Source organism: Pinus tabuliformis, chromosome 3_1 (assembly GCF_031772625.1).
Source record: "Pinus tabuliformis cultivar Carrire ecotype Pingquan chromosome 3_1, CPIR1, whole genome shotgun sequence".
NCBI classification, from domain to species: Eukaryota; Viridiplantae; Streptophyta; class Pinopsida; order Pinales; family Pinaceae; genus Pinus; species Pinus tabuliformis.
In genome coordinates, this window is record NC_142301.1 from 932,179,399 (window position 1) to 932,204,243 (window position 24,845).

General features: G+C 34.9%; 1 pseudogene; it reads right to left on the bottom strand.

The window, feature by feature from the left end:
- LOC149190821 (zinc finger CCCH domain-containing protein 40-like) overlaps positions 1-24,845 on the bottom strand; it is a 54,971-nt pseudogene that overhangs the window by 22,130 nt on the left and 7,996 nt on the right.

Here is a 24,845-nt window from a genome sequence, read left to right on the forward strand (position 1 = left end):
CCAATGAAGGTACATTTAATGGTCTTTGAATCTAACTTCTTCCTGTTCTCTTTGGGAACATGCACAAAATCTTTACAACCAAATACTCTAAGGTTACTTACTATAGGCTTGAAGCCAAACAATGCTTCAAAAGGAGTTTTATAATCAAGACTTTTAGTGGGACTCCTATTCTTCAAATACATTGTAGTATTAACAGCTTCTGCCCAAAAACCATTAGTTAGATTCGTACCTTTCAACATACTGCGAGCACACTCCACCATTGTTTTGGCTTTCCTCTCAGCTACTCCATTCTGCCAAGGAGTGTAAGGTGTTGTAAACTGCTGCTGTATCCCATGCTTTTTGCAGTATTTGATGAAAACCCCTTTTTTGAATTCTCCACCTTGATCTGATCGAAGAATACTAATGAACTTTCCCGTCTGCTTCTCAATCATGTTTCTGAATTGCTTGAAATACTCAAAATCATGACTCTTTTGTTTAAGAAAATATACCCATTTGAATCTCGTACAATCATCAACAAAGATTAAAAGGTAGTAGGCCCCACCTAACGATCTTCCCACATCGACATCATCTATTTCTCCAAATCTCCAAAAAGTCTTGGACAATCATTCTAAGGTATTTGAGACTGCCAAAGTTCTCCCACCTATTTGTGATCATGATCATTCTATTCATTTGATTCCAGGAATTGTTCCTCCAAACATCAAGCCGCACAGATATCCCTATGCCCAAAAGAGTGAAATTGAATGTATGGTTGCAGAAATACTAGATGCTGGTATATATCAACCTAATCAATGTTCTTTCTCTGCTCCAATAGTATTAGTGCACAAGAAGGATGGATCATGGCGCATGTATCTGGATTATAGGGAGCTCAACAAGCTCACTATTAAAGATAAATTTCCCAGAATAAAGACTGAAGACATTCTTAAAACAACATTTATAACTCATGAGGGTCATTATGAATTTTTGGTCATGCCTTTTGGCCTTACCAATGCACCTTCTACATTTCAAGCTTTGATGAATTCCATTTTCAAACCCTTCCTTAGAAAATTTTTGCTAGTATTTTTTGATGATATACTAATCTACAGCAAGTCTTGGAAGGATCATGTTGAACAGGTTGACAAGGTGCTCAAACTATTGGAGGAGAAACAATTATATGCAAAAAGCTCCAAATGTTTCTTTGGAGTACAAGAGTTGGAATATCTGGGAAATAATGTATCTCATGAAGGTGTTAAGGTAGACCCTAGCAAAATTAAAGCCATTAAGGAATGGAAAATCCCCACATCCATAAAGAATCTGCGAGGATTCTTGGGTTGACAGGGTATTATCACAAGTTTTTTAAGAATTATGGGAGAATAGCAGCACCTCTAACAACATTATTGAAGAAAGATGCATTTTCATGGAATCCAGAAGCAACAAAATCCTTCGAACATATTAAAGAGGCAATGCGCCAAGAACCGCCCTTAGTTACGTCGGACTTCATAAAAACCTTTATCGTGGAATGTGATGCTTCAGGAAATGGAATTGGTGCAGTTTTAATGCAAGATGAAAGATCCATTACTTTCGAAAGTCATCCAATCAAGGGAAAGTATGTACAAAAATCTATTTATGAGAAGGAAATGTTGGCAATACTACATGCACTTAAGAAATGGCGACCCTACCTAATGGGAAGACACTTCAAGGTAAAAACGGATCATGATAGTCTTAAATACTTTTTAGAACAAAGATTATCCTCTGAAGAGCAACAAAAATGGGTCACAAAGATGTTGGGTTATGACTTTGAAATCATCTACAAAAAAGGGAAGCAAAATGTTGTGGCTAATGCACTCTCAAGAAAGGATGAGGCTGTGGAAGCATTGTAGTGCGCCATTTTTATTATCCAACCAAATTGGATAAACAAAGCAAGGGAGGAATGGAAGAATGATGAAGAAGTGTGGGCACTCTTTCAAAAGATACAACAAGATCCCAGTAAATCTGATACATTTAGCTGGAAAAATGATTCATTATGGTACAAAGTTCGCTTATACCTATGTAAGAATTCCCAACTCAAACAAAAGATTCTTATGCAATTGCACACTTCTCCCTTAGGAGGGCACTCAGGATTTTTTAAAACTTACTGTAGGGTTAAAAAAGAAATTTTTTGGGATGGCCTTAAATCGGATATTCAAAAGTTTGTGGCGGAATGTTTGGTTTGCCAACAAAATAAAGTTGAAACAATTAAGACCCTAGGTTTATTAAAACTTTTATCCATTCCAAGCCAATGTTGGGAGGAGGTTTCAATGGATTTTATCACAGGTTTACCCAAGTCCAAGGGAAAGAGTGTCATCATGGTGGTAGTTGACAAACTTACCAAGTATGCACACTTTTGTGCATTATCCTTCTCGATATTTATCAGACAATGTTGTTGGTGCTAGAAGCAAAGAAGAAGAAAAAAGATGATATCAAGAAGGGCGATGAGAGCAGGACGAAAAGATGCGATCGTAAATGGCCACAATGTTACCATTTATAAACATAAATATAATGGAGACTCTCTGGGCTGCACTCGATCGTGGGCCGACTTACACGGCGTTGCTTTGGACATAAGTAAAGTCTCGTGGTCCATGAAAACCGTGGTCCATGATAACTGTTTGTAACTATGAAAACTGGACAACATATTATACATATATATCTGTTTGGAATCCCATTTATAACTCCCACGAACCATTGTGATGTAACAAAAGATTTAAGCATTTATAACATTTAATGGTTAAAAGAGTAAGTTAATTTGAGTTTCACATGAGGGTGTGCTGCTTTTCTTTTTGGTAAGATATCAAATAGTTTAACCACATAAATATGAATGGATTACTCAAACTTGTGAAGTTAATTATATAAAAAATCTAAGAAATTAATACAAAGTTTGAATATTAATATTAATGCGAGCGTTGAGATATCAAAATAGTTTTTTGTTCTATTTTTATATCACATTAATCTAATAAAATAGTTTTATTCCTTTTTATAAATAAGGAAATGTATTAATGGAATTTTACATGAATAAAATAATTTTATAATGGTTTTTTTGGTTTATGGTGTAGTCTAAATTATATATGAAATAACTTTTTTTTATAGGAATTCATCAAAATCTTACAATACAATTTTAATATTTTTTGCGGTTTAAAATACATATTTAAATATATATTGAAAAACCCAGGACTATTTGAATTATGCAAATTAAACAATTTAAACTTAAACTTTTAAAAATATTTGTCCGGTTTTGATTGAAATTAACTAGAAAAATAGTCGTGAAAAAGGCCATTTAGTTTATAAATTAGACTACCTCATTGTTCATTAATATAGTAATATAAATTTATTGATTCGCTCAGAGTGATCAAATCTCTCAAGGTGCAAACCTTTCTTCAAGTTTTGCACTCAAACAAAAGGTTTTCACATCGAAAGGTTTGATATCTCTCGAGGTGCAAACCTTTCCTCAAGTTTTGCACCCAAAAGAGCCTCGAGTTTTGCACTCAAAAAAGAGGTTTGCACCTCCAGAGGTTTGATCCCTCTCGAGGCTTGATAGATCTGGGGTTAAGATGGATCTAGGTTGGGGTTAAGATGGATCTAGGTTGGTGTAAGTATTAGTGTAGATGTGTAGGCATTAGATATTAGATTTTAGATCTCTAAATATTATTTAAATTCAATTTTTTTAAATTCTATTTTTTTTAATTAATAAAGTTACCAACAAACTTGTAGATAAAAGAAAATCATAATACACATATCACATTAAAATATATAACATATAAATAGTAAATAGTTGTTATAAATTAACATATATTTTATCATATCAATTAAAATAATAATTTTGTAATAAGAACATAAAAAATTAATATTTATAATATAACAAGATGTTGTAATGTCTGATAAACATTTTGATTCAACTAAAATAAAATAATAATAATAAAATATGATGATCATCAATAAAAAAAATGACTTGATCAAATTACATAAAGCTAAAAGCAACAAATAAAATAAATTAATAATAAAACCAGCCTAGATCCATCAACTCTGGATCTACCAAGCCCCTGGAGGGATCAAATCTCTTGAGATACAAACCTACAAACCTCTTTTAGAGTGAAAATAGATTTGATCCCTCTTGGGGCTTGGTAGATACAGAGTTAAGATGGATCTTAGAATCTTGTTATGTTGTAAGTATTAAAATTTTATGTACTTATTAATTAAATTTAAATATGGTTACATAATCATTTCTCTAAAAATGTGTTCTTAATTTTATTAATGAAAACAAGCTTACAAAAATATATATATATATATATATATATATATAAAATGAATTTAAAAAAAATATATATATCTAACATCCAATGTCTAACATCTAACATCTAATGCCTACATTATCTCCATTATCTCCATTTGTATCTTTGATATAATACCATGAGTTATAAATACCATATCCCCAAAAACCATAACTCATTTCACAATCAAAATATTTTATAAATATTTTATCTTATTTTAATTTTATAATATTTTTTAATTGTGCCCATAGACATGTTTATTTTGGAATAAATATTTGAGAATTGTAATTTAATTATTAAGAATATGGTAAGGTTTCAGCCTATGTCCTCAATATTCTAAAATATTTTTAGTAGTATTGTAAAACCCTGGTGAAAAATCCATGAAAAAATATATAAATACCATGGATCATGGGACACGTATTGCAAGTTGAATGGTGGGTAGGACACCCTAGTGGGTGTTCATTTGGTTGTTTATGGTTAAGGAAATTGGCAGGCAATTGCTAAGGCATTAAAGAGGCAAAAAGGTATTTTGGCACATTTATTTATGAACATAATGGAAATTAGGAGAAAAAAAGGTGAAAGGTCACAAGTTGCATGTGAGGAAGAAAATGAAGGAAAATAATGGAAAATGAAGAAAATAGAGGCCTCATACATAAAAAGGCTTTTAAGAATCAGTTGGCAAGCTTCTTCCTTTTAGTGTGAATCTTTTGTCAGTTCAGTTTTGGGAGCTCTCTTATTATTCTCTCTCTCTCTCATACTCTTAGATACTTAGAGTTTTCTTGGAGCACTCTTGGAGGGTGTGGCATACTTAGATTCTTGGAGCAAGAAGGCAAAGTAAGAAAAGGAAATCACAATAGGGCATCAGCATCAGCAGCTACATCAGATTGCTTGCAGGTACTAAGTTTCATGTATGATTTCTTCGCTATTTTTGGCATGCATGGCACATGCATGTGGTTTCTTGGTTATGATATGTCATTGACATGGAGGATGGCCGAGATTGAAAATGGATTGCCTAGACTTGCCATTTCCTGGATAGTCATGGTGATTGTGGGTTTACTTTCATTTCTTTGTTTTGGTTGGTTCTCATGTTTCCTTAGCTTGGGTTGAGTTATTAGTCCTGAAACCCTATTTGAACAAACGCTCTCGAAGCCCTATAATAGCTTGGGTTGAGTAACTAGTCCTGGAAGCCCTGGTTAGACAAACGCTTTGGAAGCCCTATAACAACTTGGGTTGAGTTACTAGTCCTAGAAGCCCTGGTTGGAAAAATTATTTGGAAGCCCTTGGTGGGTTGAGTTACTAGTCCTCGAAGCCTTGGTTGGACAAACACTCTGGAAGCTCTGTATAAGATGTGTGTTGAGTTACTAGTTCTGGAAGCCTTGGTTGGAAAAACACTCTAGAAGCCCTAGAAGGCTTGGATGGAGACCAATTTGATGATGGTTTTTGTTGATGTCCTATCGTGAAGTGGAATCACTATTTGATGGGTTGAGGTGGGTGGCCTTTGGAAGCCCTGGATGAGTTTTGATTGATGTGTTCTATGAGATCTCACATTCATGCTTGGAACATGGCAGAGGGTGATTGGATGAAGAGAGACTTGGCTCATCCAATCTATGGTCGGGTGGAACGTAGTAGTCCCATCACCGGTTGGTTCATTGCATTTATTAATGAAAAAATTCATTCCCTTGATTTAAATGTGCAAATGTACTGATGTATATATGGATTTTGATGGATGATATGTTTATTTTATTTTTATTCCTATTATATTGTTTATATGCATATTTACCGTGGAAGGTGTTATAGAGTGGTATCAGAGCATGGTTCAAGTACTTGGATTGGATGGGCTCTATCATAGGTGAAATGAAGTACAAAGGTTAAATTTTAGACCTTTCTGACATATCTGTTATAATATTTTTTCTGTAGCATATCAAAAGTTGAAAATTTGTCCATATTGAAGGTAAATCCCACTGATAATGTGGTAAAATTTTCATATTTTGGTTCACAATACTTTAGCAATTATGATCTAAGGAAGATGACCTTCTTGAATGCACCTTTAAATGGTTCATGTTGGAATTTCTGCAATAACTCGTCTTCTGTAGGCTTTCAGAAGCTGAAAAATTGTCCACATTGAGGGGAAATACCACTTATTATGTGGTAGAAATTTAAAATATTTGGTCGCAATATTTTAGGAGATATGAGTAGAGGAATTCGAGCCTTCTGAATGCTCCTAAAATTAGGCCTCAAACGGGTCACGCTGACATTTTGTTGTAACTTTTCTTATCTGCACTCTCAGGAGTTGAAATTTTCTCCACAATGAAGGGAAATCCCAGTAATATCAAAAAATTTCTGACATTTATTCGCTATATTTTAGGATATATGACCAGTGGAAGTCGAGCTTTCTGGTATTTTTGTTATAAATTTTCATCTATGAAATCTCAGAAGTTGAAACTTGAACCATAGTGAGGGAAAACACCACTGATAATATGATTTAGTTTCCATAACTTTTACTACTACAATTTAGGATATATGCATTAAATCATTCGTTATATTAATTTCCATGCAAAGTGTTTGATGAAATGCTTAAATGGTTCAATGATTAATTGCATACAAACTGTTTGATAAAATACCCCAATGAGTATGTTGTTTGTGGTTGGAGATAGTATTGATGTGTAATAATATTGTTGTAGTTGATATATGCTTACTTGTATGCAAATATTTTGCTATATTAGTTTGCATGTAAATTGTTTGAAGAAATGCTTACATGCAAATGTAATAGTATAGTAGTTGTTTGAAGGAAAATGTAAAAGTATGGTAATTGTTTGAAGAAAATGTTATTTTGTTTTGATGGGATAAGTATTGTAGTATGATAATATGGATTTAGCTGATCTATTCCTATTTTCATGCAAAGAATTTGAAGAGTTGCATGTAGGGAATTTGAAAGGTTGCATGCAATGAATTTGAAAAGTTGCATGTAAGGAAATGGAAAAGTGGCATGTTTTTAGTTATTATGTTATAAGTGGAATAAGTGCAATGTTTTTTACTTCTTCTCATACAAATGTATGAGAAATAAAAATCAATTTCTATTCAAATGTGGTTAAATTTAGTAGAGCTTTGGAGATCCCATTTCCATAATTGGACATTGGAGATTGGGCTATTATAGTATCTTTCTCCTTCTACCTTCGTGTGGACCATGGATAGTAAGGGGGTATGCTTATAGGTTGTTAGTATTGGTGACTGTTGATTTCAAATTAATAGACACGATGTATTGATTTTTGGAACATGTGACTGACTGTGTATGAATTATATGTCCCTTACATGTTGTTTTCATGATACCTACTTACATATTTGTATCTTAAGTTACATTTTTTAATATTTTGATTACATGTATCAGTCTTGTAGGTTGATTACAAGAATTGATCGCTTATGTTCGACTACATGCATTTATGCATAGGTGTAGTTGATTTGTCATTTCTTATGCATATTTTTGGTTGTATGTGGCAATGTGTACAATGGAGTAATGGCTTTTGTTATGCGTGTATGGTCATGACTATGATTATATATGCATAGTAGGTCAAACATGACTTGTGAAGTCATTGTATGCAATTTAGGTCATCATGATGCTATTGTTTGTTATGATGCTAATGAGCTAGTTGAGATAGAGCAAGGGATGCAGATCATCATAATGAGGTTGCAGCATTAGACTTTGGGATAAGAGTAGATCATCATATAGGTAGTGTATGTTTGGCATGCAGGTATGTAAGTTAAGGATTATTATATGCATTAGGGTTATATACATTAGGTTTATGAACATGTATTTGATGTTATGGTTACATTCATGATAGATGTTAGATGATTAGTGTGGTTATATGCACATGTATCAGATAGTCAAGAATGATAGTAACATGTAGTTGTATGCATTGCTATTGTTGTTTTATATTAGATAACCTGATGATTATGTTGTATGTTGTTGATGAGTATGATATATAGCTTATTGTTGTTATATTCTATTAACTTGATGATTATGGTCATTTCATTGAGATATTGATGTTATAATTTGGATAGGTCATATGTGTGATGGTTATGTTCATTGCCTTGAAGATCTTGATGTTATATGTATTGCATTAACATGGTTTGACATATGCAGATGGTTATGGTTGCGATATTCAGGTATGAACCGACATATTTGTGAGATGGTTTCATACTAATCTAGATTGAATTTGCATATGTTTATGGGTTTATTATGTGAACATGTTAGTTATATATTTTTATGGATATCATGATCTTATGAGTGCTTGAGATGATGTGTTTTAAAGTTATAGCGTGCTAACTAGATTGATTGTGCAGACAAGATCACCTCCCCTGAGATACATTAAGGTATCAGTTGCTTATGTCATATATTTGGTGCTTGATTGTTGATTATGTCATCTAATTGATTTATTTAACATGGTATGAATGTTTGATGAATTGCATAATATGAGTATGTGTTCAAATGATCCTATTTTAAGATGATTGTAATAAAATATATGTGTTGAGGCAGTTGGTATGTACTTGAGTATAGTAGGTGGTAGTTGTAGTATTATGACTGATGACTATGAGTTGACTATAGATTATGACATGATTGTTAGTCTTGGTAATGGTTGATTTCAAATTAATAGATATGATTATCTTGATATTTGGAACATGTGGTTGACATGTGTGAGCAGTTGTAGGGTAACATGCTTGGTATTATCATGACAAGGTAATAGTTGATGTGTCTATATAACTAACAGTTGGGTGGTGTGACAGCATATAGTAAGCCTCGATTCCAACAAGGTAAAAAGGTAAAAGAAAGGAATTGGGCAAGAATTCCTTTAGCTATGTTTGGAAACATTAATTTCGAATGAATGAGTTCTTTACACACAGGAAGTCCTCTTAACCTTGATTTTGTCTGACATTATGTGGATATGTGCTATATTCATGAACATGCACTTGACATGTATATTAGTTAGTCTTTAGCTACATGTGGATATGTTAAAGGATTGGAGTCCCTTGAGAGATGGCGTGGATGTATTCAATTGCAATAAGTGTGCTTGGCACAATTAGATGAGGTAACTGGTGTATTATTATGCTTAATTATACATTGACAGCTATGTGTTTATGGCAGCATGATGCAGGCAGTTGCATGGCAAGACAGGTTGCCATGAAATCTTGAAGATGGTTGAGGTTGAGCTTTCCTTGGGAACCATTGGTATTTGAGTCATGGTGTCAGTCTTGTGGTTTTGGTCTTTTGAGCTTGATTTGCGGTTTTCTTTATGTCTGGTGCAAGGCCTTGCCATGAAAACCGTGGTCCATGATAACTGTTTGTAACTATGAAAACTGGACAGAATTTTATACATATATATCTATTTGGAATCCCATTTATAACTCCCACGAACCATTGTGATGTAACAAAAGATTTAAGCATTTATAACATTTAATGGTTAAAAGAGTAAGTTAATTTGAGTTTCGCATGAGGGTGTGCTGCTTTTCTTTTTGGTAAGATATCAAATAGTTTAACCACATAAATATGAGTGGATTACTCAAACTTGTGAAGTTAATTATATAAAAAATCTAAGAAATTAATACAAAGTTTGAATATTAATATTAATGCGAGCGTTGAGATATCAAAATAGTTTTTTGTTCTATTTTTATATCACATTAATCTAATAAAATAGTTTTATTCCTTTTTATAAATAAGGAAATGTATTAATGGAATTTTACATGAATAAAATAATTTTATAATGGTTTTTTTGGTTTATGGTGTAGTCTAAATTATATATGAAATAACTTTTCTTTTTATAGGAATTCATCAAAATCTTACAATACAATTTTAATATTTTTTGTTGTTTAAAATACATATTTAAATACATAAATAGATTCACCACTTTGAAAAACTTGAGGACTACTCCAATTATGCACATTAAACAATTTAAATTCAAACTTTTAAAAATATTTGTCCGGTTTTGATTGAAATTAACTAGAAAAATAGTCCTGAAAAAAGCCATTTAGTTTATAAATTAGACTACCTCTATTCATTAGTATAGTGATATAAATTTAATGCCTACTAAACATTGATAGGTATCAAACCATGATATGTATCAAAACACCTACTTTACGGTACATCTCACATTGAAAAGATTAAAATAATAATAATAACAATAACAATTAATTGAATTATAATTTTATTTTAAGTTATAATTATTGGCATTACATTTAGTTCAGTCTTGATTCATCTTAACTCTAGATCTACCAAGAATAGGGGTGAATATCCATTGTTAAGAATCTTGTTATATTGTAAATCAATTTTTTATGTGCAGATTAATTAAATTTAAAAATAGTTAGTCAATATTTATTTTAATTTATATGGTAAAATAGATCTTAATTTATAAATATTGTTTATATGTTGTCAACAGTTGCACATGGAAGCCATGAATTGGCAAACAACACTAGAAGAGCTCACAGGTGTGGATCCCCAGGAGCTCCTACAAGCAAATACGCCGCTTAGGCTTCACATTAAACTCCCATAACAAATAGATACACTTAGTTATGGGTAGTAAATCAAATCCCTGAATGATAGGAACTGAATGTCCAAGAAAATCACAATCATAACTACGTAACAATAATTACCTAATCTCCATTAATTCTAACACTCCCCATTAATGGAGAAAGGGTTCTTAAACACACCTAACATGTCCCTAAACAAATCAAACTTCAGTCTTCCCAGAGGCTTAGTAAATATATCAGCCATATTATCACAAGAATTACAATATTCAACACAAATCTCTTTGGACTGCACCTTCTCCTTGACAAAATGAAATTGAGTGTCTATGTGCTTAGTTTTTTTATGAAACACAGGATTTTGGGCCAGTTTGATGGAACTTTGATTATCGCAATTGATAACCGTAGCTTCTGTTTGTTCTTCTACTGCATCTTGGAGAAGTCTACGCAGCCAAACTGCCTCACATGCTGTTGTACACATAGCTTGATATTTTGCTTCTACTGAGGATAAGGATACAGTATGTTGCTTCTTGCTGCACCAAGAGATGACACCAAGCACAATGTTGAAGGCGTAACCTGTAATTGATCTTCTATCATCTAAATTTCCCGCCCAATCAGAGTCTGTATAACCTGTCAAACTAACATCAAATGAGTCAGAATACAAAATACCAAAGTCTGAAGTTCCTTGCAAATACCTCGGCACTCCTTTTGCTGCAATCCAAAGGTTTTCATGAGGTCGAGTCATGAACTGACTCAAAACACTCATTGCATAAGCTAGATCTGGTCTCGTCGTAGTCAAATAGATAAGACTACCAACCAACTGTCTATACAATGTTGCATCTGCATATTTCGAACCACCATCCACCTGAAATTTGCTATTCTGCTGTAAAGGCACAAATGAAGCCTTGCACTCATCCATTTTAAATTTAGTCAACAAACTCTTAGCATACTTACCCTAGGACAAGAAAGTTTGGTTTGAATCTCTCCAAACTTCTAGACCCAAACAGTAATGCATTTCTCCAAGGTCCTTCATCTCAAATTTCTGTGATAACCACTGCTTGATTTCTTCAATGAGATTGTCTGCACTCCCTGTCATGATCAGATCATCTACATATAAAGAAATAAACACTATATGTCCCTCATCATTAAACATAGTATACCAATTGGGATCATTTTTGCTCCGTTTATAACCATGCATGAGGAAAAATGAATCAATTTTTTCGTACCAAGATCTAGGAGCCTGCTTTAAACCATATAAAGCTTTCTTTAATCTACATACTAAATGCTCTTCTCCCTTCTTAACAAACCCCTCAGGCTGCACTAATTATACTTCTTCTTTTAAATCTCCATTTAAGAAAGCAAATTTAACATCTAATTGATGTATTTTCCAAGGATTCTTAGTGGCTAAAGCAATAATTAGTCTAATGGTATTTAGTTTTGCAACAGGGGAAAATTTTTCCTCAAAATCAATACCTTCTTTCTAGGAATACCCCTTTGCAACCAACCTTGCTTTATGCTTATCAATAGACCCATCTACTTTAAATTTCAATTCAAATAACCATCTGCAACCTATGGGTTGTTCGCCATGAGGAAGCTTTACTAGATCCCAAGTATTGTTCTTAATAATAGATTCATATTCCTCCTTCATTGCTTCCTTCCATTCAGAACTCTTACTAGCTTCATAAAAATTAGAAGGTTCTGCAATGTTTAACATACCATTCATGAGTGCACAATCCCTATATCGAGCTCGTAACGGTTTCGATCTGCTAGATCTCCTGAGCGGTGGGGGTTCAACTATTCTGCTGCGTTCTTCTCTTTATGGACTGAACTCGATTTCTTCCTCTTTATCCTGCTGCTACTGCTGCTGCTGTTGTTCCTGTTGTTGTTACTGTTGTTGTTGCTGCTACTGTTGTTGTTGCAGTTTTTGTTGTTGTTGTTGATTGATCCATGTTTCAATATCCTCATCTGAAAGTAAGGGTACATGCCATTTTTCATTTTTTTGAACAGGATTTCCATCATCAACCTGATCATGGAATACTACGTCTCTACTAACAAACACCTTGTGAGTAGAAGGATCAAACATTTTATAACCCTTATACTCACTGCAGTATCCAATGAAGGTACATTTAATGGTCTTTGAATCTAACTTCTTCCTATTCTCTTTGGGAACATGCACAAAATCTTTACAACCAAATACTCTAAGGTTACTTACTATAGGCTTGAAGCCAAACAATGCTTCAAAAGGAGTTTTATAATCAAGACTTTTAGTGGGACTCCTATTCTTCAAATACACTATAGTATTAACAGCTTCTGCCCAAAAACCATTAGTTAGATTCTTACGTTTCAACATACTGCGAGCACACTCCACTAGTGTTCTGGCTTTCCTCTTAACTACTCCATTCTGCCAAGGAGTGTAAGGTGTTGTAAACTGCTGCTGTATCCCATGCTCTTTGCAGTATTTTATGAAAACCCTTTTCTTGAATTCTCCACCTTGATCTGATCGAAGAATCCTGATGAACTTTCCCATTTGCTTCTCAATCATGTTTCTGAATTGCTTAAAATACTCAAAATCATGACTCTTTTGTTTAAGAAAATATACCCATTTGAATCTTGTACAATCATCAACAAAGATTAAAAAGTAGTAGGCCCCACCTAACGATCTTGTCTGCATAGGGCCACATAGATCCGTGTGTACAAGTTCGAGTATAACCCTCTGTTTCCTATCTTTAATAGCAGGAAATTCATCTCTATGTTGTTTACCGAATGCACATGCTTCACAATCAATATGCAAAGTTTTCAAAACAGGAAGACCATCTACCATACCTTTGTTCTGCAACAAAAGAAGGTCACTGAAATTGATGTGCCCAAGTCGTTGATGCCACAAATTTTCAGCAGACTTATCCGATGACATCAATGCTTGTTGTGGTGTACTTTTCATGTCTAGTTTGTAGAGTCCTCCTGTGCAAATTCCTGTAGCAATAGGCTTCATCTGGTCAAACAAGTCGTTAATAATACAATGAGATTTAAAACATTCTACCTTGAGACCTTGATCTGTAATCTTTGATACAGAAATCAGGTTCTTCTTAATACCAGGAACATACCACACATCAGATATATTCCTGATCTTTCCATCAGGCAGAGTAACAAGAACATCTCCATGTCCCTTGATCTCATACCCTCTATTATCTCCAAGGTATACTTTTACTCCAGTGCTGGATTCTCTAAAATTTCTGAACCATTGTTTTTTACTTGTCATATGTAAGGAGGCTCCAAAATCTATGAACCAAATATCTGATTCATCCTCCTCAGTAGCTAAAGCAGTCTCAGCCTCAGCGATAAACAATCTAACATCCTGATTCTGATCTGCATCTGCATTAGCCAAATGACCTGCATGTCTTCTCTACTTGTACCTCTCCCCATCTGCCTTTTTCTTATGGCAAAATTTAGCAATATGGCCTATCTTAACACAATAAAAGCATTTAGGAGCAGAGTCATGTTTATGCAAGGTCATATCTTGTGGTGTCCTTTTTCTTGATGCGCTGCCTCTCTTGTGATCAACCATTGCTTTCCCCTTTGGCTTGAACTTTGTCATCAATGCAAGATCTGAATTTTGAGGTTTGAGAAACAACATCCTTTTCTCTTCTTGTAGAAAAATCCCAGTGAGCTCTTCAAAGCTTGGAGGATTTTCTCTTGCATTAAATCTGGTTATAAAAATCTGATAATCATCTGTCATTTCGTTCATGGTAATTGTCACCAGATCATCATTTGCCACGGTCTGACCGATATTAGTTAGTTTATCTTTAACTTCCTTTATCTGAAATATGAATGAAGAAACAGACTCATTCTCTTCCATCTTGATTGAGAGAATCTTCTTCCTGAGGTACAAGGTTCAACTGGTGTTCTTGATCTCATACATCTCTTTAACACTTGTCCAGATGTCATTCACTATCTTGCAATCCCAAATGTGAAGGATGATGCAATCCTTGACTAATAACTTAAGTAGCACCTTTGCCTTCATCTCCCTTTTCTCCCAACCTTGAATTGTTGTATTCGATCCACCGGTTGCAGTAGTCGGCTTGACTTCATCATCAGTGGCAATGCCATAGGCATTTTGTCCCTCAAGAAGAGTATCGAGCTTAAATTTCCAATTTGTGTAATTGGAACCATCAAGCTTCTTACTCTCATTGAGATAAGCTTGTGATTTGATTATTCATCTTGAATGAATAAAAGCTTCAACAATTGAAGCAACCCTCAAATGTTATGTTAGGACCCTATATTACTAGTGATTCCCCCATTACTATTGTCATTGTGTCCCTTATTATTATTATTGTGCCCCTATTGTCCCCATATTGTTGTTAGTATGCCCCATAGAAACCCACTATTGTTATTTTTTTGCCCTTATGTTATTACTGTTATGTCGACTTGATTATATTATGAGCCCTTAGACTCCTATATATAGAAGGGAGGTTTAGTCATTTGAGTCATCCAAGAATTATTCATTTGTATAATTTAAAGTAGGTTGACCCCTTGAATAGGCTGAATTCTAAGGCATTGATCTATCTTTTTATCTTTTTGTGAGCTGGTTTCCTAACATTTGGTATCAGAGCTTTACTTTCTAGGGTTTCGCTGCTCCAAATAGGTCATCATGGAATTTTCACAATAACATTTTTTCTACAATGTTTCATAAGCGAAAAAAACCCATTTGAGACAAAATCACGCCGAAACTTGGGTCCAAATTACAGAGCTTGTCTTGCTAGATTTGCGAAGATATGATCTGAGGAATGTAGGGTTTTTGCAAGCTCCAAAAATTAAACTAAAATAGGTCATCATGGGATTTTCACTATAACTCTTTTGCTACGAAGTTTCAGAAGCTAAAAAAAAACCCATTTGAGAATAAATTGTTTTGAACCTCGGTTTCGAATTTCAAATCCTGTCTCACTATATGTTTAGAGATATAGTCTGAGGAAGTTAGGGTTTTTGCAGACCCCCGAATTACATTCCAAACAGGTCACCTAGGGAAAATCGCCATAAATTTGGTTTTGAGCATCCGATTGAAATTTTGTAAGAAGTTTCAGAAATAGGATACTTGTAGTTTTCTATGTATCAGTTTCAGGTACTAAGGTCGAAACAATGACACGTGGCATGTCGTACAAGTTCACTCTACTAAAATAGTTTATAATCAGGTCACCGTGGGAGATTTGTTATAACTCTTCCTTGGAGAATCCAATCTTGATCAGACTTGTGGGGTTAGAAAGAGGACTTGGAGGGATACCACAAGATGAAATTTCAGATATTCGAGATCCACAGTTACAGAGATACAACAGATTCAATATCGAGCTCTTACAAAGTGAAAAAAAAGGTGTGTATTTTTTAAATTTTGCATATGATTAGTTTGAAAAATTAGTTTGAAGGAATTCAAAGGGAATAGAGAAGAATTATTAGCACTAATTAATGCCCCGAAGAAATAAAATGGAAACACCTAGTAAGCAACCTGAAAGCTCTAGCATGACTCGTGAAGAAGAGGAAGAAATGCAACATGATATATCAAAATTACAAGACCAAGTACAACAAATTTCATTCTCACTAAAGGTAAACGAAGCCAAGATGAATGGCGTGGAAACTAATATGAATGGCATGCACATTAAGATGGAAGCTAAGATGGATGGCATGGAAGCTAAGATGAATGGCATGGACGCTAAGATGAATGGCATGGACGATAAGATGGAAGAATTAAAAGTAAATTTGAATAAGTTGCTACAAGAAATGGTCATTAATGGTGAAAGGGTAGCAAAGGAAACTCATGATGAGAACAAAAGAAATTTTAATCATGATTTCATAGACTCTAACGTTGGATTGAAGACCCACCTGTTCCAAAAATTGATGTGAGGAAGTTTTATGGCAAGGATCCCGGAACATGGATACTACAGATGGAGCAATTTTTCAATCTCCATAATGTGCAAAGCACACAAAAGGTACATATTGCAACTTTATATTTGGAACCAAATTAGTTTGTATGGTATCGATGGCTTTGCTCTCATAAACAAATTTTCACTTGGGCAATTTTTACGAAAGAAATGATAGCACATTATGAGGATACAAAAAGAAACACCTTTTTTAGCCAATTGATAAATCTCAAACAAAAGGGTTCAATGATGGAGCACATTAAGGACTTCCAAAAATTGAACATAAGGATAAAAGATATTCCAGAGGAGCATAGGATTGATGTGTTCATAGGGACTTTAAAGGATAATATCCAACATGAGGTTCACCTTTGGGAACCTGATTCATTGGAGAAGGCATCCAGGTTAGTAAGAAAAATGGAAAGCAAAATTATGGCAACCAAGAAACCTACCACGCACAGCTATAAAGATGGAAGTGTTGTTGCCCCTAGCCTTCCACAACTTACAAGGTTGACACCACAACAATTGGAAGAAAAAAGAGCAAAAGGGCTTTGTTACAGTTGTGATAGCAAGTACACTAAAGGTCATAAGTGTGCTGAGAAGAAATTATTCTACATAGATTATGAAGAGGAGAAAGAAAAGGAACAAGAAATGTCAAAAGAAGAGGATATGTTGCACGAACAAACCCTAGATAAAGAAGAAATGAATCTAACCATATCTTGTAATACATTGGCTGGAATTACCACTCCTCAAACTATCAAGATAGATGGACATATCACGAAGAAAAAGGTAATAGTGTTGATTGATTTGGGAAGTACCCATAATTTTGTCCATTGTAAGATAGCAAAGGAATTGAATTTCTTCCTATATCTAGCACCAGAGTGTCAAGTGATGCTTGCAAGTGGAGGAACCATAAATTGCTCTGGAAAGTGCCATAATATCAAGCTATCCATGGGAGAATATGTATTGAATAGCCCAATGCTTTCCATTCCAATGGGTGGTGCTGATGTTGTACTAAGAGTCCAATGGCTAAAATCCTTGGGTATAATAGCTTTTAATTTTCAATAACTTTTCATGAAATTTTATGCGAAAGGAAAGGAAGTTGAATTAAGTGGTATTACAGGGAAACTAGGAAAGATAATCAGCTCTAATGGTATGAAAAAGCTTCTAAAGAAGGAACAACGAAGTGTAATTACACAATTATGTTCGCTAGAGGTTCCCACATCGAAATCATCTATTTCTCCAGATCTCCAAAAAGTCTTGGACAATCATTCCAAGGTATTTGAGACTCCCAAAGGTCTCCCACCTATTCGTGATCATGATCATGCTATTCATTTGATTCTAGGAAGTGTTCCTCCAAACATCAAGCCGTACAGATATCCCTATTCCCAAGAGAGTGAAATTGAATGTATGGTTGCAGAAATTCTAGGGGCTGGTATATATCAACCTAGTCAAAGTTCTTTCTCTGCTCCAGTAGTATTGGTGCACAAGAAGGATGGATCATGGCGCATGTGTCCAAATTATAGGGAGCTCAACAAGCTCACTATTAAGGATAAATTTCCCATTCCTGTCATTGATGAATTATTGGATGAATTGCATTGATCAATTTACTTCACCAAGTTGGATCTTCGTTCAGGATATCATCAAATCGGAATGAATACTGAAGACATTCCGAAAACGACATTTAGAACTCATGAGGGTCATTATGAATTTTTGGTCACGCCTTTTGGACTTACGAATGCACCTTCTACATTTCAAGGTTTGATGAATTCCATTTTCAACCCCTTCCTTAGAAAATTTGTGTTAGTATTTTTTTATGATATACTAATCTACAGCAAGTCTTGGAAGGATCATGTGAACAGGTTGACAGGGTGCTCAAACTATTGGAGGAGAAACAATTATATGCAAAAAGCTCCAAATGTTTCTTTGGAGTACAAGAGGTGGAATATCTGGGTCATATTGTATCTCATGAAGGTGTTAAGGTAGACCCTAGAAAAATTAAATCCATTAAGGAATGGAAAATCCCCACATCCATAAAGCATCTGCGAGAATTTATCGGGTTGACAGGGTACTATAGAAAGTTTGTTAAGAATTATGGGAGAATAACAACACCTCTAACAACATTATTAAAGAAAGATGCATTTTCATGGACTACAGAAGCAACAAAGGCCTTCAAACATATTAAAGAGGCAATGCACCAAGCACCGGTCTTAGCTACGCCTGACTTCACAAAAACCTTTATTATGGAATATGATGCTTCAAGAAATGGAATTGGTGCAGTTTTAATGCAAGATGAAAGACCCATTGCTTTCGAAAGTCGTCCAATCAAGGGAAAGTATGTACACAAAGCTATTTATGAGAAGGAAATGTTGGCAATACTACATGCACTTAAGAAATGGCGACCCTACCTAATGGGAAGACACTTCAAGGTAAAAACGAATCATGGTATTCTTAAATACTTTTTAGAACAAAGGTTATCCTCTGAAGAGCAACAAAAATGGGTCACAAAGATGTTGGGTTATGATTTTGAAATCATCTACAAGAAAGGGAAGCAAAATGTTGTGGCTGATGCACTCTCAAGAAAGGATGAGGATGTGGAAGCATTGTTGTGCGCCATTTCTATTATCCAACCAGATTGGATAAGCGAAGCAAGGGAGGAATGGAAGAATGATGAAGAAGTGTGGGCACTCATTTGAAAGATACAACAAGATCCTAGTACATCGGGTACATTTAGCTGGAAAATGATTCGTTATGGTACAAAGATTGCTTATACCTATGTAAGAATTCCCAACTCAAACAAAAGATTCTTATGGAATTGCACACTTCTCCCTTAGGAGGGCACTCAAGATTTTTTAAAACTTACCATAGGGCTAAAAAGGAAATTTTTTGGGATGGCCTTAAATCAGATATTCAAAAGTTTGTGGCGGAATGATTGGTTTGCCAACAAAATAAAGTTGAAAAAATTAAGACCCCAGGTTTTTTACAACTTTTATCCATTCCAAGCCAATGTTGGGAGGAGGTTTCAATGGATTTTATCACAGGTTTACCCAAGTCCGAGGGAAAGAGTGTCATCATGGTGGTAGTTGACAGACTTACCAAGTATGCACACTTTTGTGCATTATCACATCCATTTAAAGCCAATAAAGTTTCTACTACATTTATGGAAACAATTCAAAAGCTACATGCAAACCCAAAGATTATTGTAAGCAACAGAGATCCCATTTTCACAGGAAATTTTTGGACAGAATTATTTTCTTGTTTCGATACTCAGTTAGCTCATAGCTCATCTTATCATCCTCAATCTGATGGGAAAACAGAGATAGTAAACAAATGTTTATAAGGATATCTTCGTTGCTTTGTATCTGATAAACAGACACAATGGGTCAAATGGTTGCCTCTGGCTAAATGATGGTATAACACTTCATGCCATACTGCAGCAAAAAAGACCCCATTTATGGCACTTTATGGATATCATCCACCATCCATCACATCATATTTAAGAGAAAATTCTAAGGTTCAAGCAGTGGAACATCACATCGAGCATCAACAACAAGTTCTCCAACTCTTAAAGGATAACCTCACATTGGCGCAGAATAGAATGAAACAACAAGCAAATCAACATCACAGTGAAAGATGTTTTGATGTAGGTGACTAGGTATTCATATGGCTACAACCATATAAACAAATGTCCCTCAAGCAAGCTAAGAAGGATAATAAATTATCACCAAAGTATTATGGTCCGTACAAGGTGTTACAAAAGATTGGTACTATGGCATACAAATTGGAGCTTCTTGCAGCTTCCCGAGTGCACCTAGTTTTCCATGCTTCATGTTTAAAGAAGATTATAGGTGACAAGCTCCCAGTTCAAATAATATTGCTAGAACTTGATGAGGAAGCAAAAATCATATTGGAACCGGAAGATGTAAAAGAAACAAGAACTTGACAACTACGAAATCTATCGATTTCAGAGTATCTCATTAAGTGGAAGAACTTATCTGCTGAAGATTCCACATGGGAGGATGAGAATTTTATACCGAAGCATCCAGAACTACTCAAGTATTGAGGACAATGATTTTTGGAAGGAGAGGGGCATTTTAGGCCCCTATAATACTTATGATTCCCTCATTACTATTGTCATTATATCCCTTATTGTTATTATTGTGCCCCTATTGTCCCCATATTGTTATTAGTATGCCCCATAGAAACCCACTATTGTTATTTTTGTTCCCATATGTTATTATTGCTATGACAGATTGATTATATTATGACCCCTTAGACTCCTATATATAGAAGGGAGGTTTAGTCATTTGAATCATCCAAGAATTGTTCATTTGTATAATGTAAAGGAGGTTGCCCCCTCGAAGAGGATAAATTCTAAGGCGTTGATATATCTTTTTATCTTTTTGTGAGCTGGTTTCCTAACATGTTAAAAAAATACCCTGATCACTGAGAATTTTCTTCACAAAAAAAAATTCTTTGAATAATACTAATTCCTCAAATTTCAATTCCAGATCTTTTTTTTTTTTAAAGGATCACTCCAAAATTCTCATAAGAAATATGCACCGCCTTTCTTTTTAAAAAATAAGGAGCCCACCAATTAACAAAAAATCCACAGATTTTTTTTTAAATAAAAGTTTTGAAAATTAAAAAAATAAAATAAAAAATTGTCTAAGGGATGATTATTTCTTCACCACCGTTGGGAGGAGGAGGAACAGCAAAGCTCTCACTGGACACTGCCACAGTCACCGAGCTTCTCTTGGTCAATACACTTACTCTGCGCAAATGGCAGAGCACTCGCAGTCTCCACGCACAACCCCTTCAACATAGCAATTGTTTGAACAATAGGTCCAACCCACGCAGCTCACGCAGCAACGTTGGGCGAACTCCTCTCAGCCTCGCAACCTTCCGAATTTTGTTGCAACCTACTCTTCCTTGTAGCTCTGATGGCGTTGTATTGACTTCCACATAGTAGTCAGATGGGAAAAGATAAAATCCCTCCAACCAAGGCCACCTTCACGGTCATCACCAGATTGGTCACAGCTAAAGAGGACAGGGTCTTGGCATTCGATTGGGTGAAGAGATGGTGGAATTTAATATTCCTCCAAGGCAGAGGTCATATGGGCCTGCGCCAACTAGGAGATTTTGCCTCCACGTAGCTACACAATAAATAAAAAATGCACAAACTCCTTCCTCCTTCTCAACACAGGCGTCCTACAGTGGTGCAAGCTCCCTTTAGTCTTGCAAACTACACAACAGGCACTGTCATCCATCATGCCCACCGACTCCTTCATGTAGCAAGGCTGGGCTCCTCACGTGGCAAGGTTGAGGCGATCTTCCCCTTCTACAGGCAGCCTCCTCAAAGGAAAACACAGTCCATCATTTTCCACAGCTTCCAGGTACACGGAGCCTTTAAAAAAAACACAACCAGCACAATCTTCGTAGCTATTTACCTCAGATCCACGACTAGTCGCTGAGGCACACCAAAATCTAGCAACGATGCAGCAAATTGAAAATGAGCGTAGTCTCCAAGAGTATCGGCGCGATTACTCTTTAGCTCCCCGCGATGACGTCGCGTTCCTCAACTTAGCGTACAGGCTTCTCCTTCCTGCAACTCTATTACCATGTCAATAGTTGCACATGGAAGACATGAATTGGAAAACAACGCTAGAGGAGCTTACAGGTGTGGATCAATAGGAGCTCCTACAAGAAAATATGCCACTTATACTCCACATTAAACTCCCATAATAAATAGATACACTTAGTTAGGGATAGTAAATCAAATCCTTGAATGATAGGAATTGAATGTCCAAGAAAATCACAATCATAACTGCGTAAATTATCTAATCTCCATTAATTTTAACATATGTTATATATTTTAATGTGATATGTATATTATAACTTTATTTTATCTAATACTCTATTAAAAAAAATAAAATTACAATATAACAAATTGGATTTTATTATTTTTATTACTTTTAACTTTTTATTATTAATTTATCCAATATTTAAATGTTTACACTCCTTTACAAACACTACAACTGGTTGTATATTACTTTTACCCTTTTATTCTTTTTTAATTGGGCCCACATGTAAATGTTTACAAACATTTACACCACTACAACATCTCCCCCATACTTTTTGCTTTCTTTTTTAACTTTAAAAATGTTATAAAATTGATTAAAATAAAATATTTATAAAATATTTGGGTTTTGAAATTAGTTATGGTTTTTTGACATTTGGTATTGAAAAGCCATGGTATTGGCCCATGATATTGTAACAAAGCCTATTGAGAATTTAATAATATCCATGATAAAGTAAGGGTGAAAATTTATGGTTAATAATCTTGTTACATTTTTATATTTGCTCTGAGGCTCTACAGCCAGTTTAGGGTGGATGGGTGAGCATTAGATGTGAGATATTCTTTAAATTCAATTTTTTTATTGTAACTTTGTTTTTTATTAATAAAATTGGGAACAATTTTTTAGATAAAAGAAAGTATAATATACATATCACATTAAAATATATAGCATATAAATAATGATTGCATAATTCCATCTTTAAATTTACAATATAACAAGATTTCTACTCATGAATATTTACAATGGATATTATTAACTTCTAAATAGGTCTTTTTACAATACCATGGGCCAATACTCAGAAAAGAAAAATAGAGTGAGGGAGGGAGAGAGGGAGATGAGGGAAGAAAATCATAATACCATGACTAATACCATGGTTTATCAATACCATGGACCATCTACGCTTTTGATTATTATGTTATGGATCTACGATTTTAATTATTCTATTACAATACCATGGGTCAATACCATGGCTTATTAATATCAAATTCCCAAAAACCATAACTTATTTCAAAATCAAAATATTTTACAAATACTTTATGTTAATTTAATTTTATAATATTTTTTAATTAAACCTAAAAGAAAACAATGTTATAATTACTTTTGAGGTATATCTAACCCTCCATTCTCACTAGTACTAATAATGTTCCCATAGAGATTAAATTGAAGATAGATGCATTTTAACCAAGGATCCAAGTAAAGAGAGGAAACAAAGTGACTAACAATGATAGAGGAAAGATAGTGCATGATTTTTTTAAGTTTCTTATTATTGTATTTTCTTTGACATAATTGATCCAAAATATAGGTTTAATATTTTACAACCAATTATATATTTTTTATTTTAGATATTTTCTTAAATACAATACAATGGGATCATATTTAAGAGAAAGAGTGTGTGTGAGAGATGGAGGGAGAATAGAATGGGGGAGAGAGACATAGAGGTGGGAGATATAGGGGAGAGAGGATGGAAGAGAGATAGGAGGGAGGAGAGATGGAGGGAGAATAGAATGGGGGAGAGAGACATAGAGGTGGGAGATATAGGGGAGAGAGGATGGAAGAGAGATAGGAGGGAGGAGAGATGGAGGGAGGGAAAGATGGATTTGGAGGGGAAAAGAGAGGGAGGGAAGAACAAAGAAATTAAGAGATAGAGGTGGAGAGAGAGATGGAGTGATAAGGGGGAGACGAATATGGAATGAGAGAGAGAAGAGACGAGGGAAGGGAGAGAAAAACATAGGATAGAGATAGGAAAATAAGGGGAAGAGAAAGAAAGGGAGACATAGATATGGAAGGGGGAGAGGGGGGGAGAATGAGAAAGGGAGAGAGGGGGAGATAGTGACAGAGTTGGAGGGTGGAGAGGGAGAGTATATCTAATGGGGGGAGAGAAAGAGGGAGGCGAGAGAGAAAGGGAGATAGAGGAAGGAAGAGAGAGGGGACTTGAGAGAGTTGAGAGAGAGGGGAAGAGGGATGGAGTTGGAAGGGAAAAGAGAGGGAGGGAAGAATAAAGACATTGAGAGAGAGAGGTGGAAAGAGAGATGGAGTGATAAGGGAGAGATGAAGATGGAACGAGGGAGAGAGGAGACGAGGGAAGGGAAAGAAAAGGAGAGTATAAAGATAGGGAAAGAAGTGGAAGTGAGAGACATGGAAACATAGATATGGAAGGGGGAGAGAAGGGGAGAGCGAGAAGGAGAGAGAGAGGGATATAGTGACAGAGTTGGAGGGTAGAGACAAAGAGTATGTGTGATGGGGGGTAGAGATAGAGGGAGGGAGGAGAGAAAGCAGGAGAGAGGAAGGAAGAGAGAGAA